Source organism: Lissotriton helveticus, chromosome 10 (genome assembly GCF_964261635.1).
Source record: "Lissotriton helveticus chromosome 10, aLisHel1.1, whole genome shotgun sequence".
In the NCBI taxonomy this organism is placed as follows: domain Eukaryota; kingdom Metazoa; phylum Chordata; class Amphibia; order Caudata; family Salamandridae; genus Lissotriton; species Lissotriton helveticus.
The window spans coordinates 1,132,965,086-1,132,982,098 of NC_136071.1; positions in this window are offsets into that span (position 1 = coordinate 1,132,965,086).

Genomic DNA, 17,013 nt, shown 5'->3' on the forward strand with positions numbered 1-17,013 from the left:
AATGACGAGGGAAAATTCACAGGTAAACAGGGTGGGGACTAGGGCCAGGAACAGGTGGGGGCAGAGGTCAGTAGCAGGAAAGTGGAGAGGAGTAGAGCGGGGAGGGGTAGGGAGTAGGTAGTTTGGTAACAGTTACATGGTTACAAACAATTACTGGGGCATGGTGATGCATACTCAAAAAAGACAAACAAATAGCAACGTTACAAAGGTACATTATACAAGACAAATGTGGCATGGGAGGAAGAGGGGAGAGGTAAGTGAACAGAGGTAGGGGTAGAGACGAGGAAAACTATGTCCAAAGTCCTGCTGGTCTCTGGCTTTTGACCTCCCACTTATCTAGTGTCTCCTGGGCCTCTGTGACTGGGGTTTGCCCGCCTTTGTGCTGCAGCCGCCATGTTGGGATCAGGCGCGCCGAAAGAGGGAATCTGCTCCATGCTTGATGTTGCCTCCTTGTCTGTGGCTGGGAGTTACTGGCCTTGGAGAGCGCAGGTAAGTGCGCCCCAGCTACTCAGGCAGTACCTGGGACAGTTCTACACCCAGCTGTGCAACAAAGCCAGGTGGAGAAGTGCTAAGTGCGCATGTCTGTTTGGCTGGATCAAGACGACCGGCGAAACTGTCATGCACACTTGTGGTGCACCAACCACTCCTCTCTGTGACCCCAGCCCTGCCCTAACCCTGCCTGTAGCCCATACTAAAAATAAAACGATAATAACATTGTGGTATTATAATTTTATTTTTCCTTTTTTACACTGCTCAGAGAGCAGTAGGGTGACACTTCTCTGCCTTAGCGGAGGAGCCACTGCTGCTTTTCTTTTCTTTCCTTTACTAATCCTTACAATTGTGGAAGTGATGCTGAACAGGGAATGCTTCTATCGTTCAAGATAAGTGGCAGTGATAGTCGCTATGTTGTTAACAGTTTTATACTTTCTGAAAATGCAAATAAAAACAAATATATAAAAATAAGTATTGTGAAAGAAAGAACCCATTTGCCTATCAGACCCTCACCCCAGTGGTTTTGTGGCACAGATAAAAGGGGAGGCCACAGATTGGTATTAAATTTGAACGATTTCAACAAGGGGATTTTATACAGACGGAGGACATCCATCTTTTTATGAGATTTACTCCAACAGCAGGTTGGATCTCAAAGACACCTACCTAACAAATCCAATGTTGCCACCTCCCAGATGGTTCCTCCAATTTCAGAGGAAGACAAGGTGGCATGAATTTTCTGTCCTTCCTTTCGGTCTCTCCTCGCTCCTTGGTGCTTTACCAAAATGATGAAACTGGTAGTGGAAGCCCTTTGAGGGAAAGGCGTCGGTTTAATCATGCACCTATATGGCCATATCAATTTGACACAGAATTGCAGCACAGAGAGTCAGAAATACAAGTACAATTCATTTAAAATAAAAATTGTGCTTTGTGATCAAAGTCGGTATTGATCATAACTCAGACTATAGAATTCCTAGGGTTCAAATCAATTCTGTACGGGTCCAGTTGTAACTACCACCACAAACTGTGAAGAACTTCAGGAAAACATTGAGATCTGCAGTGACCAAACAAACTATATCATTGACATTCCTAACACAGTTTGTGGTTCTGTTAGCCATATCAATGCAGGTGATTTTCCTACTGTAGGGTGCTGCGGACATTAAAGTTTAAGCACCTTCACAAGAGCCTCTAATATGCAAACTAAGTAGGGAACTGTTATGGTGGTTAGAACATACGAAGGCCTGGAAAGGCAGAGTCATCTTCTGGTGTCAACCAGAGATAATTGTGGAGTCGAATGCCAGCAGCTGGGACTGTGGAGCTAGATGCAGTTCGGGGTCGATGGGCAGCAGATGGTCACAGAAGGAGCTGCATCTCCATATCATCTTCCTGGAGCTCCTAGCAGGCTCTTTTGCATCAACACATTAACGCCTCCGAAAGTGAATCGTTGCATCCCACTGAGAAGAGACAATTTCGCAGTCATTCTTTACCACAACAAGCTGGTAGGCATGAGGTCTCGGATGTTAGCAGAGATAGCCAAGGACTTTGGCACTTCAGCCTTCAGCACCACATCTCAGAAATAGGGGATTACATTCCAGGCCAGAGCAATGTAGTGGGGGATTGGATTTTCATATTGAAAGCTGTCTCCTAAGATTCTTCCATGTCAGAACAAAATGTGGGGTCCAAGTATGATAAATCTCTTCACTTCCAGGTTGAGCACACAACTGGAGATGTTTGTTATTTGAAGACCGGACCCTGCTGCAAAAGAGGCAGATGCATTATTCCTGAATTGGAATGTCTGTCTCCATTACACATTTCCTCATTTCATGATGATTCCAAGTGGGCAGCACCAATGAAGAGGCTGAGTTTGGACTGGGGAAGTGGTGACTCCAAGATGGTGTTAGGCTGGTGTGTTTTCAAGTAGACTACTAATCAGGCTGTGGGTAACAGAGATAAGAGTAGCTCCAATGAGCAGCAGGAAATATTGTTTTTTATACTGTTTGTGATTGCAGACTGGGTTATATAGATTTGAGGATTCTTTCCCAGCTTCTGTGCAACATGTTGTGATGTAGGAGGTCCCTGGAAGACCAAGTTAAGTGTTTCCTATCGGTAGGTTATTTTGGTGTTGTAAAGCAGGGAGACAGCTGGCTCAACAAAATGCCCTTGATGACTGTCGCCCCCTTGCAAGAGCTAGTCTGTGCCTGGGAGTTCTTTCCCAGCTGTGAAACAAATCAGACTGGACACAAGGTTCTTGCAGTGGCAGCCCCTGCTGTTCTGTATCAGCTGCAGCAGCTCTATAATCTACCCTCCAATGCAATGCTACCACCCCATGTATGGGAGGCAATAGATACCAGAGGGTATCCTGCCATTTTGAGGAACACCAGGTATGATACGGCTCCTGCAGAAGTAGCCATAGGTCGCAGCGGGAATCGTGCTCAGCTGTCGTGCCATACAAAAATAATCCCTATACGTGGGCTCAGCAAGCCCTGATGGTATGATAATGCACTCGGTGAAGGTCTTCTCTTCTGCGTGAAGGTGGGGATGTGGCCACAGTGGGTTGGGGTGTCAAACTAACTTTCTGTTTAAAACGATATTCATCATCTACCCTCTAGTAGCATGATATCCAGTTTGTCTTCAGAATCACAGGAATTGGTGCACTATTTTTGGGAGAAGGGTGTCCTTGTGCTATATATGTTCTGCCAGTTTTACATCGCTATCCATTTCAGCAACAGGACCCGCATCCACCAAACAAAGCAACAACTTTCACCTGAAAGTACTAGCAATCCTGGCATCTTCTGCATTCCTTCTCTAAACAGACTGCTCTGCTCTGTGTACTGCTGTAACTACGGCAGTTGCCACATTTCTTAGCTAAGACAAGAGTCAATGACAGTCACACTAGAACCACACTAGTGACTATGTGGCAAAGCCTCCCTTTCATGCCTTAAAACTGGAACAAGAGGAAGCGCAGCACATACTGTGCCTGCGGGGGCTGACCCCTTGTCAGTCTGTATGTGGCAAAGCCTTCCTGTCATGCCTTAAAGCTGGGACAAGAGGAGGCGCAGCACATGCTGTGCCTGTGGGGGCTGACCCATGTCAGTCTGTATGTGGCAAACCCTCCCTTTCATGCCTTAAAACTGGAACAAGAGGAGACGCAGCACATGCTGTGCCTGCGGGGGATGACCCCTTGTCAGTCTGTATGTGGCAAAGCTTCTCTGTCATGCATTAAAACTGGGACTAGAGGAGGCGCAGCACATGCTGTGCTTGCGGGGGCTGACCCCTTGTCAGTCTGTATGTGGCAAAGCTTCTCTGTCATGCCTTAAAGCTGGGACTAGAGGAGGCGCAGCACATGCTGTGCTTGCGGGGGCTGACCCCTTGTCAGTCTGTATGTGGCAAAGCTTCTCTGTCATGCCTTAAAACTGGGACAAGAGGAGGCGCAGAACATGCAGTGCCAGCGGGGGCTGACCCCTTGTCAGTCTGTATGTGACAAAGCCTCGCTTTCATGCCTTAAAACTGGGACTAGAGAAGGTGCAGCACATGCAGTGCCTGCGGGGCTGACCCCTTGTCAGAGTGTATGTGGCAAAGCTTCTCTGTCATACATTAAAACTGGGACTAGAGGAGGCGCAGCACATGCAGTGCCTGCAGGGGCTGACCCCTTGTCAGTCTGTATGTAGCAAAGCCTTTCTGTCATGCCTTAAAACTGGGACTAGAGGAGGCGCAGCACATGCTGTGCCTGCGGAGGCTGACCCCTTGTCAGTATGTATGTGGCAAAGCCTTTCTGTCATGCCTTAAAACTGGGACTAGAGGAGGCGCAGCACATGCAGTGCTTGCGGGGGCTGACCCCTTGTCAGTCTGTATGTGGCAAAGCCTCCCTTTCATGCCTTAAAACTGGGAAAAGAGGAGGCGCAGCACATGCAGTGCCTGCGGGGGCTGACCCCTTGTCAGTCTGTATGTGGCAAAGCCTCTCTGTCATGCCTTAAAACTGGAACAAGAGGAGGCGCAGCACATGCTGTGCCTGCGGGGGATGACCCTTTGTCAGTATGTATGTGGCAAAGCTTCTCTGTCATGCCTTAAAACTGGGACTAGAGGAGGCACAGCACATGCAGTGCTTGCGGGGGCTGACCCCTTGTCAGTCTGTATGTGGCAAAGCCTCCCTTTCATGCCTTAAAACTGGGACTAGAGGAAGCGCAGCACATGCAGTGCTTGCGGGGGCTGACCCCTTGTCAGTCTGTATGTGGCAAAGCCTCCCTTTCATGCCTTAAAACTGGGACTAGAGGAGGCGCAGCACATGCTGTGCCTGCGGAGGCTGACCCCTTGTCAGTCTGTATGTGGCAAAGCTTCTCTGTCATGCATTAAAACTGGGACTAGAGGAGGCGCAGCACATGCTGTGCCTGCGGGGCTGACCCGTTGTCCCATTGTCAGTCTGTATGTGGCAGCCCCCCTGTCATGCTGTGCCTGCGGATGTTCACCCCTTGTCAGTCTGTATGTGGCAAAGGCTCCCTTTCATGCCTTAAAGCTGGGACGAGAGGAGGCGCAGCACATGCTGTGCCTGCGGGGGATGACCCGTTGTCAGTCTGTATGTGGCAAAGCCTCTCTGTCATGCCTTAAAGCTGGGACAAGAGGAGGCGCAGTACATGCATCTGAGCATTATGGTCTACGCCCAATGGAGCTGCCAGACAGCTATAGAGGAGATCGGCCCTGGTTCTTCCCCTTGGCCATCACCTACTCAGCCGGACATTGACACAGTTTCTCCCCTTCTCCCTGATTTGTCTCCTTCCTCCCCCTCCTCTGACGAATTTACCTTAACACTGCTTTGTTTATCCTATGTTTGATTATGTTTTGTAACAAATGTAACCGGTAACCTGTAATTCACTGATCCTCATGTAAAGCGCTCTGATACCTACGGGTCTAGCCAGCGCTATATAAAACTCAATAAATAAAAAATAAAATAAATAAGACTTTGGCTGGGCAATGTTGTAGCTGAATGTATGGCCCACCCCAAGTTGCATCCTGGAGGAAGGGACTCAGGGACAGACTGCTGAGTTGTCGCCAGGCTGCCTCCTTATCTCCCTGGGTAAAGGTCAGGATGAGGTCTTGCAGATTGGTGGGATAGTGCCTAAGGCCAGTTGGGCGGAGCAGAGATGTCTGGTGGGTGTGTAGAAGGAGAGGCGGTGGTTGGGGTATCCAGGCCTAGTTATGGAGGGCTTTGTAGACGTGCATGAGGAGCTTGAAGGTGATTCTTTTGTTGATCAGGAGCGAGTGAAGGTCTCTCAGGTGACGGAGATGCGACTGTGGTGAGGGATGTCCAGGATAAGTCTGGCGGAGGCGTTCTGGATGACCTGCAATGTCATTCAGTTTTTGGGTGGTGCCGGCATAGAGAGCATGTGCTGGTGAGCTCCTGGGTGACCGTTCTCCTGGACTCGGTGGGGATCCACTTGAAGATCTTCCAGATCAGGCGGACCGTGTGGAAGCAGGAGGATGAGAAGGCGTTTATTTTGAGGTTCATTGAGAACGAAGAGTCGAGGATGATGCCGAGGTTATGTGCGTGGTCGATGCGTGTGGGGGCTTCCGAGCACTGCGGGCCACCAGGAGTCATTCCAGAAAGAGGGAGTAGGGGTCCAGGATGAGGACTTCGGTTTTGTCAGAGTTGAGTTTGTGGCAGCTATCCTTCATTCAGGCGGCGACTGCTTTCATCCTGTTGTGAAAGTTGCTCTTAGCAGCTGTAGTTTCATCGGTTAGGGAGAAAATCAGCTGGGTGTCGATCCACTGATTTATTTATTTATATTCCTTCTCTGCTATTATATTAGTTATATGTTTTTGCTTAGTCAACCATTACTCTGATCCAAAGCACAATTACTCATTTATTGTCCGTTATGATGTGTAGTTCAACCAATATTTGAAAGTGCTCTGTATCGTGTTTGGTCGCCTGCAGCACTTCTTTCAAATGCACTCTCTAGAAATACACATCTGCAGGCCGTCTGCTGAAGCGCACTGTATTTGTTTTGATGAATTCTTTATTCTACCCATGTTCACCCAAACTTCCCTCCCCTACGCCCCTCGTATTACTTTCCTTGCCCGCCCAACTCTTCCCTCCCACTGTACACCACCCCTAAACTCGTTGCCCTACCAGTTCCCCGTATCTCCTAGAAACCTTCAGCGAGTGCTATGCGTGGGAATTTAAAGATATAGGGCATCGGTAATTAGACGCTTTCAACAGGCATTACTGCAAACATTTGCAAAGAAAGGATCAGGTATGGACCCATATACATTTTGAAATGTGGACACTCATGTACACTGCACCATAAATTGAGTAATTGTATCCTCCGGCACTTACAGTGCTTAGAAGCAGCACTTGCGACATGATGCGCTATATGAACAATTATCCTACAAATGGAAGACATGCCAAAATGGAAGCTCTCCCAATTTTTTATTTTTTTTTATTTCAAAGTATATTATTAATTTTTTATAAGCAATACATTAGCATTTCTGTTACAAGATTAGCCAAACTTAGTTTGTAGAGCAGTGTTTACAGGCACTTTGAAATATATGTTTAGCTAATCCTCTCTGACTTGACTTGCTGAAAATTAGGCAAAGGGTGATAGAAAAAAGCAGAAGAGAAAGGGGTGAAAGGAGGACACAAGAAAGGTACTATAGTATGGAGACTAATGAGACTTATAATCGCTTGACGAGGCCGTCACCACGCTTGTAAGGGTGATATGAGTGTGTTGGTATATATATATATATATATATATATATATATATATATATATATGTATTACCTACTGGCGGTCGCCAGTAGGTAGTTATAGTTAGGACCTAGTTTCCATAGGAAATCCGCAACATTCTATTGGGAATAACTTTGGCGTCGGTGGATGAATCTTCTCAAATTAGATGGCCCGCTCCGCTCCTTCCCTGAAAGTTTGGGGGGGATTCGTCAAGCGGGGGGCCAGATAAAAGGGGGGTCCCAAAACGTGTTTTCCCCATGTTAATTTCCATAGGGCGGTTGGACTCACTTTTAGCCCGAACGGCTGAATGGATTTCCACCAAACTTGGCAAAATTGTAGGGACTGGTAGCCCGATGTGCATTTGCTATATCTCAAGATATGTGCTCCAGTGGATTTTGAGTAATTTAGTTCCAAAAAAAAATATATATCTATATGCGCGCCCCGGTACGCGCGCCGGGGCGCGCACCAGCACGCTACGCGAGTTCGCGAGCGGAAAGCTGATTGGTTCTCGGGTGTCTGTTAACATTCCAAACAGTCCGGAGCGGCCGCCATCTTGTGTCTCGGTAGGATCGAGACACAAGAGGTGGCAAAAACAAAGGGGGAATGACCAAAAGGCGGCAGGGTAGACCCCCCTGAGCCCCTAGGTTTGATGTGGGGGCCATAAAAGGGCCCCGCGGGGCAAAAAAAAATTTATTTTTCGATTTTCGCGGGGGAGCGCCCGGTACGTGCACCGGGGAGCGTACCGGGGAGCGTACCATGGAGAAAAAAGAATGACAGTTTTTAAAAATGTAGCATTTTTTTATAAATTGGAGGTAGTTCTAAAAAGAACAGTTTTTTTTAATTCTTTTTGTTGTTTTATATTTGTTTATACTTTTTTAGAACGATTTTGTATTTTTTGGGGATTTTTTCAGGGGAAAAACAAAAACAGGGATTCCAAAACTGCTCAACAGGAGCAAAAAATTGTGAAAAATTAGGGACGGGGAGGACAGCGGTGTTCCTGTCTCTTTATAGCAATGAGTTCAACACTCTGCTCCCCATAACAGAGCAGTTCATCACAGTCCACGCATAGAAATTTTATGCCTGCAAAGACCGGCTGCACGTTAGGGACCATTCTTCCACGTGGTGTTCCTGAAGGTGTTGCTCCACCAGTGGAGGTGCTGCCGCCATCTCTTGGTAAATTCCGTGCCAGGTCCCTGACACTCTCCCTGGCATAGTTATTTGGGTGTATTCCCTGGACATGCCTAATTAAAGTGGCATTTCCAAAGCTATATTTCCTATTAGGATTGCCTCTGGATAAAACAGTGCCACATATCTTGCAGGTTACCTTAGCAGCATTAACCTTTTTTTTTCCTTCAGGGATTTCAAAAAATGTCCAAATGAAGTGGTCCTTTGTTTTCTGGTGAGGAGGGTCCTCACGCAAAAAACCGTCAGAATCACTGCTGGATGACTCCCTTGCAGCCATTGCAGTAGATCAGGAAACTTTGAGAAGCAGATAATGCACAGAACACCTCTTGCTCTCTCCAAGTACAAAGCAATAGTGAGAGAAATGGGTGAGTTTCTCAATATTTGGAAAAAAAAAAATTCTGAACCAATGAAAAGTGTTATTTTAAAGTCACATGGCTTGACGCGCTTACGCTACGCGCCCGGGGGCGCGTCCCTGGGCGCGTGGCATAAGCGCGTCGGGACGCTTACGTTGCGCGATCGTATGCGCTCGGGCGCTTCCGGTTGCGCTTACGCCGTGCGTCATAAGACGCATCTCGCGGCTACGCGATACGTGTCTTATGACGCACGGCGTCGCAGCTACGCGATACGTCACGATGTTGTTTTTGTTCGCTGCAATAGCACTAACAGGACGCTCACCGGTACGCACACCGGGAACGCCCCGTAACACTGCGCTTACCCGTGCGCTCACCGGTAAGCGCACCGGGAGCGCTCCAGGGCAAAAAAAAAAAAAAAGGGAAAAATATACATAAAAAAATATACAATATAACATTCATTATAAAAAATATTATATTTCATAGCTATAGAGATTTGCTATTAAAAACACTTTGAAATTCACTGAAAAAAACATAGGTTTGAGGCCCTATATATAGTTAGGAATTAGCATTTAAAAAACCTATGAAATTCACTGAAAAAACCATAGGTTTCACACCAGTTATAGTTGTGAATTAGCATTTAAAAAACCTTTGAAATTCACTGAAAAAACCATAGGTTTCAGCCACGTTATAGTTAGGAATTAGCATTTAAAAAACCTATGAAATTCACTGAAAAAACCATAGGTTTCACACCAGTTATAGTTAGGAATTAGCATTTAAAAAACCTATTAAATTCACTGAAAAAAATCATAGGTTTCACACCAGTTATAATTAGCTGGAAATTTTACTCGCATAAAACCATTAAAATTCCCACGTTATAGTTAGTTGGACTCACTATAAATTGCGCGTGCAATGCACTGCTGATGACGTCACATATTACATCACTCATGACATGGTCAGTGACATCACTCATGACATCACTGATGACACCATCCTTGTGACAGAGTGACAGACCTCCTTTCACTGTAATGTAACCCTTGAAACACATATTCAAAAATAGAAACAAAAATTTTCAAAAAATTGGAGATACCCATACCAGTTACAACAAACAATTCAATAATTCCACAATCTATATACACATCCACTCATTCACCAACAGTTCTATATAGTCACTCATACATATACTCACTCATCATATGTAGTGATACACCTATACATCCTGTTACACACCGACAGTCATCCAAAAGATACTCTCACACATACTCACACATGCAAATAAACTATTGAACATCCTTTTTTTGCATATACAGCTATACACACACTACCACTTTATTTCTAAGGAAACTTACACATATGTACTCTCTTAAACAACCACTTATAGAAACACATACTTATTTAAACAGGAACTCTTACAATCTCTTACTCTCACATATACTCACATATATACATCAATATTCACATATACTAGATTAAAACATATGTAGTTACTGATAAAGACACTAGTGAGACACTCATTCACTCACTAACACACACATATACCCACTCATTCACCCATACAGTCCTGCACATATGCTGTCTTCAAAACAGATACAAACAGAGAGTCAGTGTTTCATGCATCTACCACCAAACCATACAGACACTCATACTGATACTAAAAAAAACATCTAATAACCCATATACATACACATTTAGCTACTCACCAACCCATGCAGCCACTTATACACAAAGTGAAACACTAATACATATATTTAAATATTTAAACATTACTTTCTAATATATGTATTCACTAAGATACACTTAATAAACCAGTTAACCAATCAATTTAAAAAAACAAACCATCCATGTAAATACTTATTTAAACATTTATTCTTCCATCAACTTTTATATATACATATATAACACATATTTATTTTTTAAAAAGACACACATTCACTGGATGGTGTCATCAGTGATGTCATGAGTGATGTCACTGACCATGTCATGAGTGATGTGATGTGTGACGTCATCAGCAGTGCATTGCACGCGCAAGTTATAGTGCGTCCAACTAACTATAACGTGGGAATTTCAATGGTTTTATGCGAGTAAAATTTACAGCTAACTATAACTGGTGTGAAACCTATGGTTTTTTTCAGTGAATTTAATTGGTTTTTTAAATGCTAATTCCTAACTATAACTGGTGTGAAACCTATGGTTTTTTCAGTGAATATATATATACAGAGCCTGAACTATGCCATGACTAGAGTGGATCTTTTCCGTTTCATAAGGAAATTGAAATTAAAAAAACATTTTGCCTTGAAAAATGCTAAAGATCTTCACAAAACCAGCGATCTTAATGAGGAAACTGAGCCTAATGAACTACATGAATTATGTGCATCAGACACCCACACCTTTTTGGATGCAAACGAATTAATGGACTCGAGCAGCGACTTGGTATCAGATTGTGATGAGGCAACACAAAGTCGTCTAATGCGGGTACCCATTGCCCAAAAGGGTGCTGGTCTGAGTCCCTTTGCCAGCAAATCTAAATTCACTCCTTTGATGCCTAAAGATGCGATAGACACTTTTAATGACTGTGTTACCAACGACATTAAAAAATTGTACACACACGTGAACAATAAACACCGAAAAAAAGAGATACATACAAAGCGTGCTTACAACAAATTGATAAAGAAACTGGAAGAAAACCCTGACATTGTGATAAAGAAATCCGACAAGGGGGGCAACCTGGTGATCTGGCCTAAACTAGACTATATTCGGGAGGCAAAGCGCCAACTCGAAGACCCTCTTTGTTACACTATATCATCACAAAAAGAATATGAAAATGCTATCACTAGACTCCACAAGATGTTAAGCCAATGGAAAAGAGAGAGCTTGATTTCATCTGAAGAATACAAATTTATGTACATTAATTTTCCTATCTTGCCCTCTCTTTATCTCATCCCGAAAGTGCATAAGGATGTTCAACCTATACCTGGTAGGCCCATTGTATCGGCCATCGGCAGCGTGGGTGAGAAGGTGGGTGAATATATTGACTTTTTCCTTCAGGATTTCGTGAAACATCTCCCCAGCTTCATCCGAGATACCAGTGACTTTATTACAAAAATTTCTACTATCAAGTGGGACAGTGATATGTGGCTTATCTCTTTAGACGTAGAGTCATTGTATACTAGTATTGACCATTTGCAAGGACTCTCCGCCATACAACATTACCTCTCTAGCAGGCCAATTATGTATTATGAGCACAACAAAGTCATCTTAAGCCTTATAGAATGGTGTCTCTACAATAATTTTTTCTCCTTTGGCAAAGAAATATACAAACAACTGAGGGGAGTGGCGATGGGGGCCTGCTTCTCTCCTAGCTATGCGTGCTTGCACGTTGGCTGGTGGGAGGAGCAGGTCCTCAATGTTCGTCATAAAGCTTGTGTTGATAGACACGTTATGTGCTTATTAAGATATATTGATGATATCTTTATTGCATGGAGAGGTAGTAAAGAGGAAGCGCTCCAGTTCATCAAGGACATTAACAACAATCTATTCAATTTGAACTTCACAGCACATATTGATAAGACCAGAATTCAGTTTCTGGATGTTGAAGTGTATGTTGTTGATAATACACTACATACTACACTACATAGAAAACTGACAGCGGGCAATGCTACTTTGCACGCTACAAGCATGCACCCGAGACACACCATTTCAGGAATCCCGTATGGCGAAATTCTGAGACTTAAAAGGATTTGTAGCTCCCCAGAAGATTACAACAACTGTGTAGGGGACCTCATGATGAGACTAAGAGCTCGGGGCTATTCGGACACTATCTTAAAAGCAGCCCTAAACAAATCCTTGTCTAGATCAAGGGAAAGTCTCTTTCCAACATCTACGCCTAACACTGAAGATTCCAATATTATTGAGCCCCAGTTGGAATGCCCACGTCTAATCACTACATACAGCAGGGAGGACAGAAAAATTAGAGCCATTTTAAATAGGAATTGGCCAATAGTGTTAAGTGACCCAATACTGAACACTAGATTACCAGCTACCCCTACTGTAACTTTTAGACGTGCCAAAACCATGGGTAACTCTTTGGATAAAACAGCCCCTGAGTTAAAAGTGAAAAAACCTTGGTTACGTCCAACTAGAGGCTTCTATAGGTGCACAAGCTGTCGGGCTTGCAAATTTGGCACTACAACCACACACTACTCCACCCCTTTTAGCACTGTTCCTAAACCTATTACTGGTCACTATACCTGCAGGACAGATCACGCTGTATATGTCTTGGCATGCACCTGTGGGCTTAGATATGTTGGCAGCACTAAGCTCCAGGTGCATGTCCGGATACTACAGCATCTGCGGGCCATACTACATAGCGACCCAGCATATCCGGTTGCCCGGCATTTCAAGCGGGTACACAACAAGGATTTAAAACATCTTAGCTATTTTGTCATCGGAGCTGTACCAGTTTTGAAAAGAGGGGGAGATCAAGAATTACAGCTAAGAAAACTTGAGTCTCGATTTATCCTTGAGCTGGATAGTCGTTGGCCTAATGGGCTCAATAACATTGAAGAAATGCACCATTATTTATAAACATCTAGGTTGAGGGTTGCAATTTCTCAAATGAGCCAGTGGGTGTGTACTTACAGTTGCCTGCTTTATATGTGGACTCCGGCCCTCTAGTTAGGTTCCCTATTAGAGGGCACAATTCACTGTATTTCCATTCGTGATGCTACATTATGAAGTACTAGTGTAGTGTTTGTGTGCCATATGATTTCTAAAATGTTCAGATTTCATTAGGGCTGTATTCTATCATACACTTCCTTCCAGACTAACAATACTTCACATATTAGATTCATCCTGACACTAGAGAGTCTAGTCTGTGTTTGCTAGGAAGAGTTGAAATGCACATGCTTGTAAATATTTGTATATAGATTCGTAGGTTTGCTCATTAATATGTATTAATTTTTTTGGTATAGGGGTCATTTTTGTATAATAGGCTTATTTTGAGTTTGTTGGCTTTTGATAAGAAACTGTATTTGTGTATATATATGAAATATGGAATTATTTTTACATATTTTCGTTTTTAAACAATTTTGATATCCACTTTTACCATTAATAACTTTTTAGAGAACCTGTTAGTAAACACAGCTTAAATCTGAAATTGAAATAGTTAATCAATAAGTAGTATTAGGTATCTCTAGTTGTATGGTAACGCGGCTTCTCCTTGCACTTAGCACCTCCTATATATATTTCCAATTTGATGCACTTTTTTATACACTTATTTGCACTTTAGACTTTCGCTGCTACATTGCATTATTTTGCACAAAATAAGTATATCATAAAATAATTGTGGTTGCCTGATAACCTTTCTTTTAAATGTAATTTTTTGAAGAGTATTGGATTTAACCAGGAATTGCATTGACTCTATGTACTATGTGTGCCTAAAAGCAAAGAAAGACTAGCGGCGGCAGTATGTTTTCACTATTTGTTGCTCACCGGTGATCACCACTAGGGGGCGGTGATACTGTCACTATAAGCATACAAAAAAGCACTATTACCTTTAACATGTTGCAGCGTGATCAAGGGCTTTGCAGCTCGAAACGCGTCGCTGGTTCTGTTTCTGGAATAAATACCATCTGTTGCTGACTTTGCTGGTCCGTTTCCTCATTTCATGCTGGCGTGGAGGCGGTGTCTGCGAGCGCAGAGCGTGCTGAGGAGGAGCTGTTAATTACATATATATATATATATATATATATATATATATATATATATATATATATCTTCACACGCCGGTTCCTGGTTTCCCAGCCCTGCGAGCGCTCAATGTGGGTGCGTTCACCTACGGCGGAACCTCGCCGTTCAATATTAATCACTCCTCCGAATCAACGAAAGTAATGGGCGCACACGCGCTGCCTTTCCACAGTTAATTTATTAGTTATTACAGCTTGAAAACAAACAAACGATCAACGCGTTTCAGTGCTCCTGGCACCTTGCTCACGATCACTTTTTTACATTTTTCCATGTTTTTTAAAGTAACCAATAACATTGGATGTTACCTCACATCCTGTTTACTCTAGGCATTGTGGTATTTGCAGTTTTTATTAAAAAGAGTCTCTTATGTGAAGTTGCACCAACTGGTTTTACATGTCCAAGAGTCTTAGTTCTTTATTTATTCATTGCGTCATGAATAACTGTTGTATTACAAGGCGAATGTTCCTTTGTAAATTGTTTACATCCCTCCAGTGGGATTATGTCTTTGTTAACCATTTTACTCGTGATGCCTTGTATTGCATTTTCCGCCGTCATTTTTTTGTGTAATTTCTTTTCCCTCCAGTGGAGGGATGTAAACAATAACCAGTTGGTGCAACTTCACATAAGAGACTCTTTTTAATAAAAACTGCAAATACCACAATGCCTAGAGTAAACAGGATGTGAGGTAACATCCAATGTTATTGGTTACTTTAAAAAACATGGAAAAATGTAAAAAAAGTGATCGTGAGCAAGGTGCCAGGAGCACTGAAACGTGTTGATCGTTTGTTTGTTTTCAAGCTGTAATAACTAATAAATTAACTGTGGAAAGGCAGCGCGTGTGCGCCCATTACTTTCGTTGATTCGGAGGAGTGATTAATATTGAACGGCGAGGTTCCGCCGTAGGTGAACGCACCCACATTGAGCGCTCGCAGGGCTGGGAAACCAGGAACCGGCGTGTGAAGATTGAAATTCACCCAGCCGGAGTGAACGCTGACGAGAGGAAGCACCGCAGCTCGGGACACACACACCGCTCGGCGAGGAGGTAAGCGTGTGATTGTGTTGAGGGAGAGCGAAGCGGTTAACAAAAACGTGAACATTGGAAGTTCGTCAGTTTGGTGCCGACCGCCTGTGCATTGGGAACTGAATGGCGCGAGTGTAAAATCATCACAGGATGATGCGCGCAGAATCTATCCTATTTGTTTAATGCACAAGAGGACGGGCATTGTCTTTCCACGTGCCACGACAATAACATACAATATACACAGCAACTTTGAAAACAAAATGGAACAAAGGGCAGCAAAAAGAGGTGAGATGTTAACGACAATGTTTGTAAAGGGCAATGTTGAAAGAGATAAAGGAGATAAACAAACCAAAGTAGACACACAAAAATCGGATGTTAAAAGCAAATTGAGATTGTGGGAGAAACTAAGCCGCAAAGAGATCAATAAGTCTTGGGAATTTATTGCACTGCAGAAATACTTGGAGGCAAAAATGATACCAAGAGGATTAAGGATAATGCTGATGCCCAGCCATCAGGACACCTCAAACGAACTCCTGGAAGAATGGGGTGAATTCATCCTACATTCATCTCTAGGATTGGTGGCAATTCTAGTTAAACATATAGAAATCAGTCTAAACAAAATACAGGAGGAACTCAAAGAAATGGAAAAGGAGATCACCTCACTGAAATTGAACAGTGAAAGGACTAAGTTCAAGGAGGAATTAGACAGTCAAATTACAAAACATGAAGAAACCGTGAGAGAGCGCAAACACAATAAATTCATAAGGGACACAGTGGACTATGAGGAAGGTTGTATCTTTACCTTCTCGAGGAAATATGACTTCTTCAAGCAAATGTCTCCACAAAAACGGAGTGCTAACCTATCCAGCAGTGCCTCATCCTCATGTTCACTTATATCCACAGAGGGAAATGAAGAACAACAAGGCGCACCAGCAAACACAGAAAGGATGCCTTTTTTAGGGGACATGCGCCTCGTGCTACAACAAAGACAATGGGAACAGAGCCGGGGCGCACAAAATCAACAAAGGGGAAGAGGAAGAGGTCGACGTTGGACAAACCGAAGAAGACAAGAAGGGGCAACCGAAACAAATCAATCAACCGAGAAGATAGGCACGGAAACAAGGAGCATGCGCCAGAAGAAGGGGAAATGATGGATGAGTTACAAATCATAAACCTCTCAAAAAGAACCATCACTGAAACGGAAACCAAACTTCTTAAGCGAGGCATTAACTTCTGCCCGAAAAAGAAAATGAATATCGCTCAAGCCAGGATAGACTTATACCTCTATGTGAGAAAAATCAAATTGGCCAAATTCTTTGAGGAAAACAAACACAAAAACATCGCTAAGACACAGATGGCAAGTCAAGAAAATTCAGACCTATGTGTAAGAGAGGCAGAAGCCTTCTCCACCCTTCTGAATCTAGATGTAATGGATGAGGATGAAATAACTGTGAGTCAAGTGATCACACAAAAGGGAGCAGGCTGCAGTAAATTAAAACCGAAA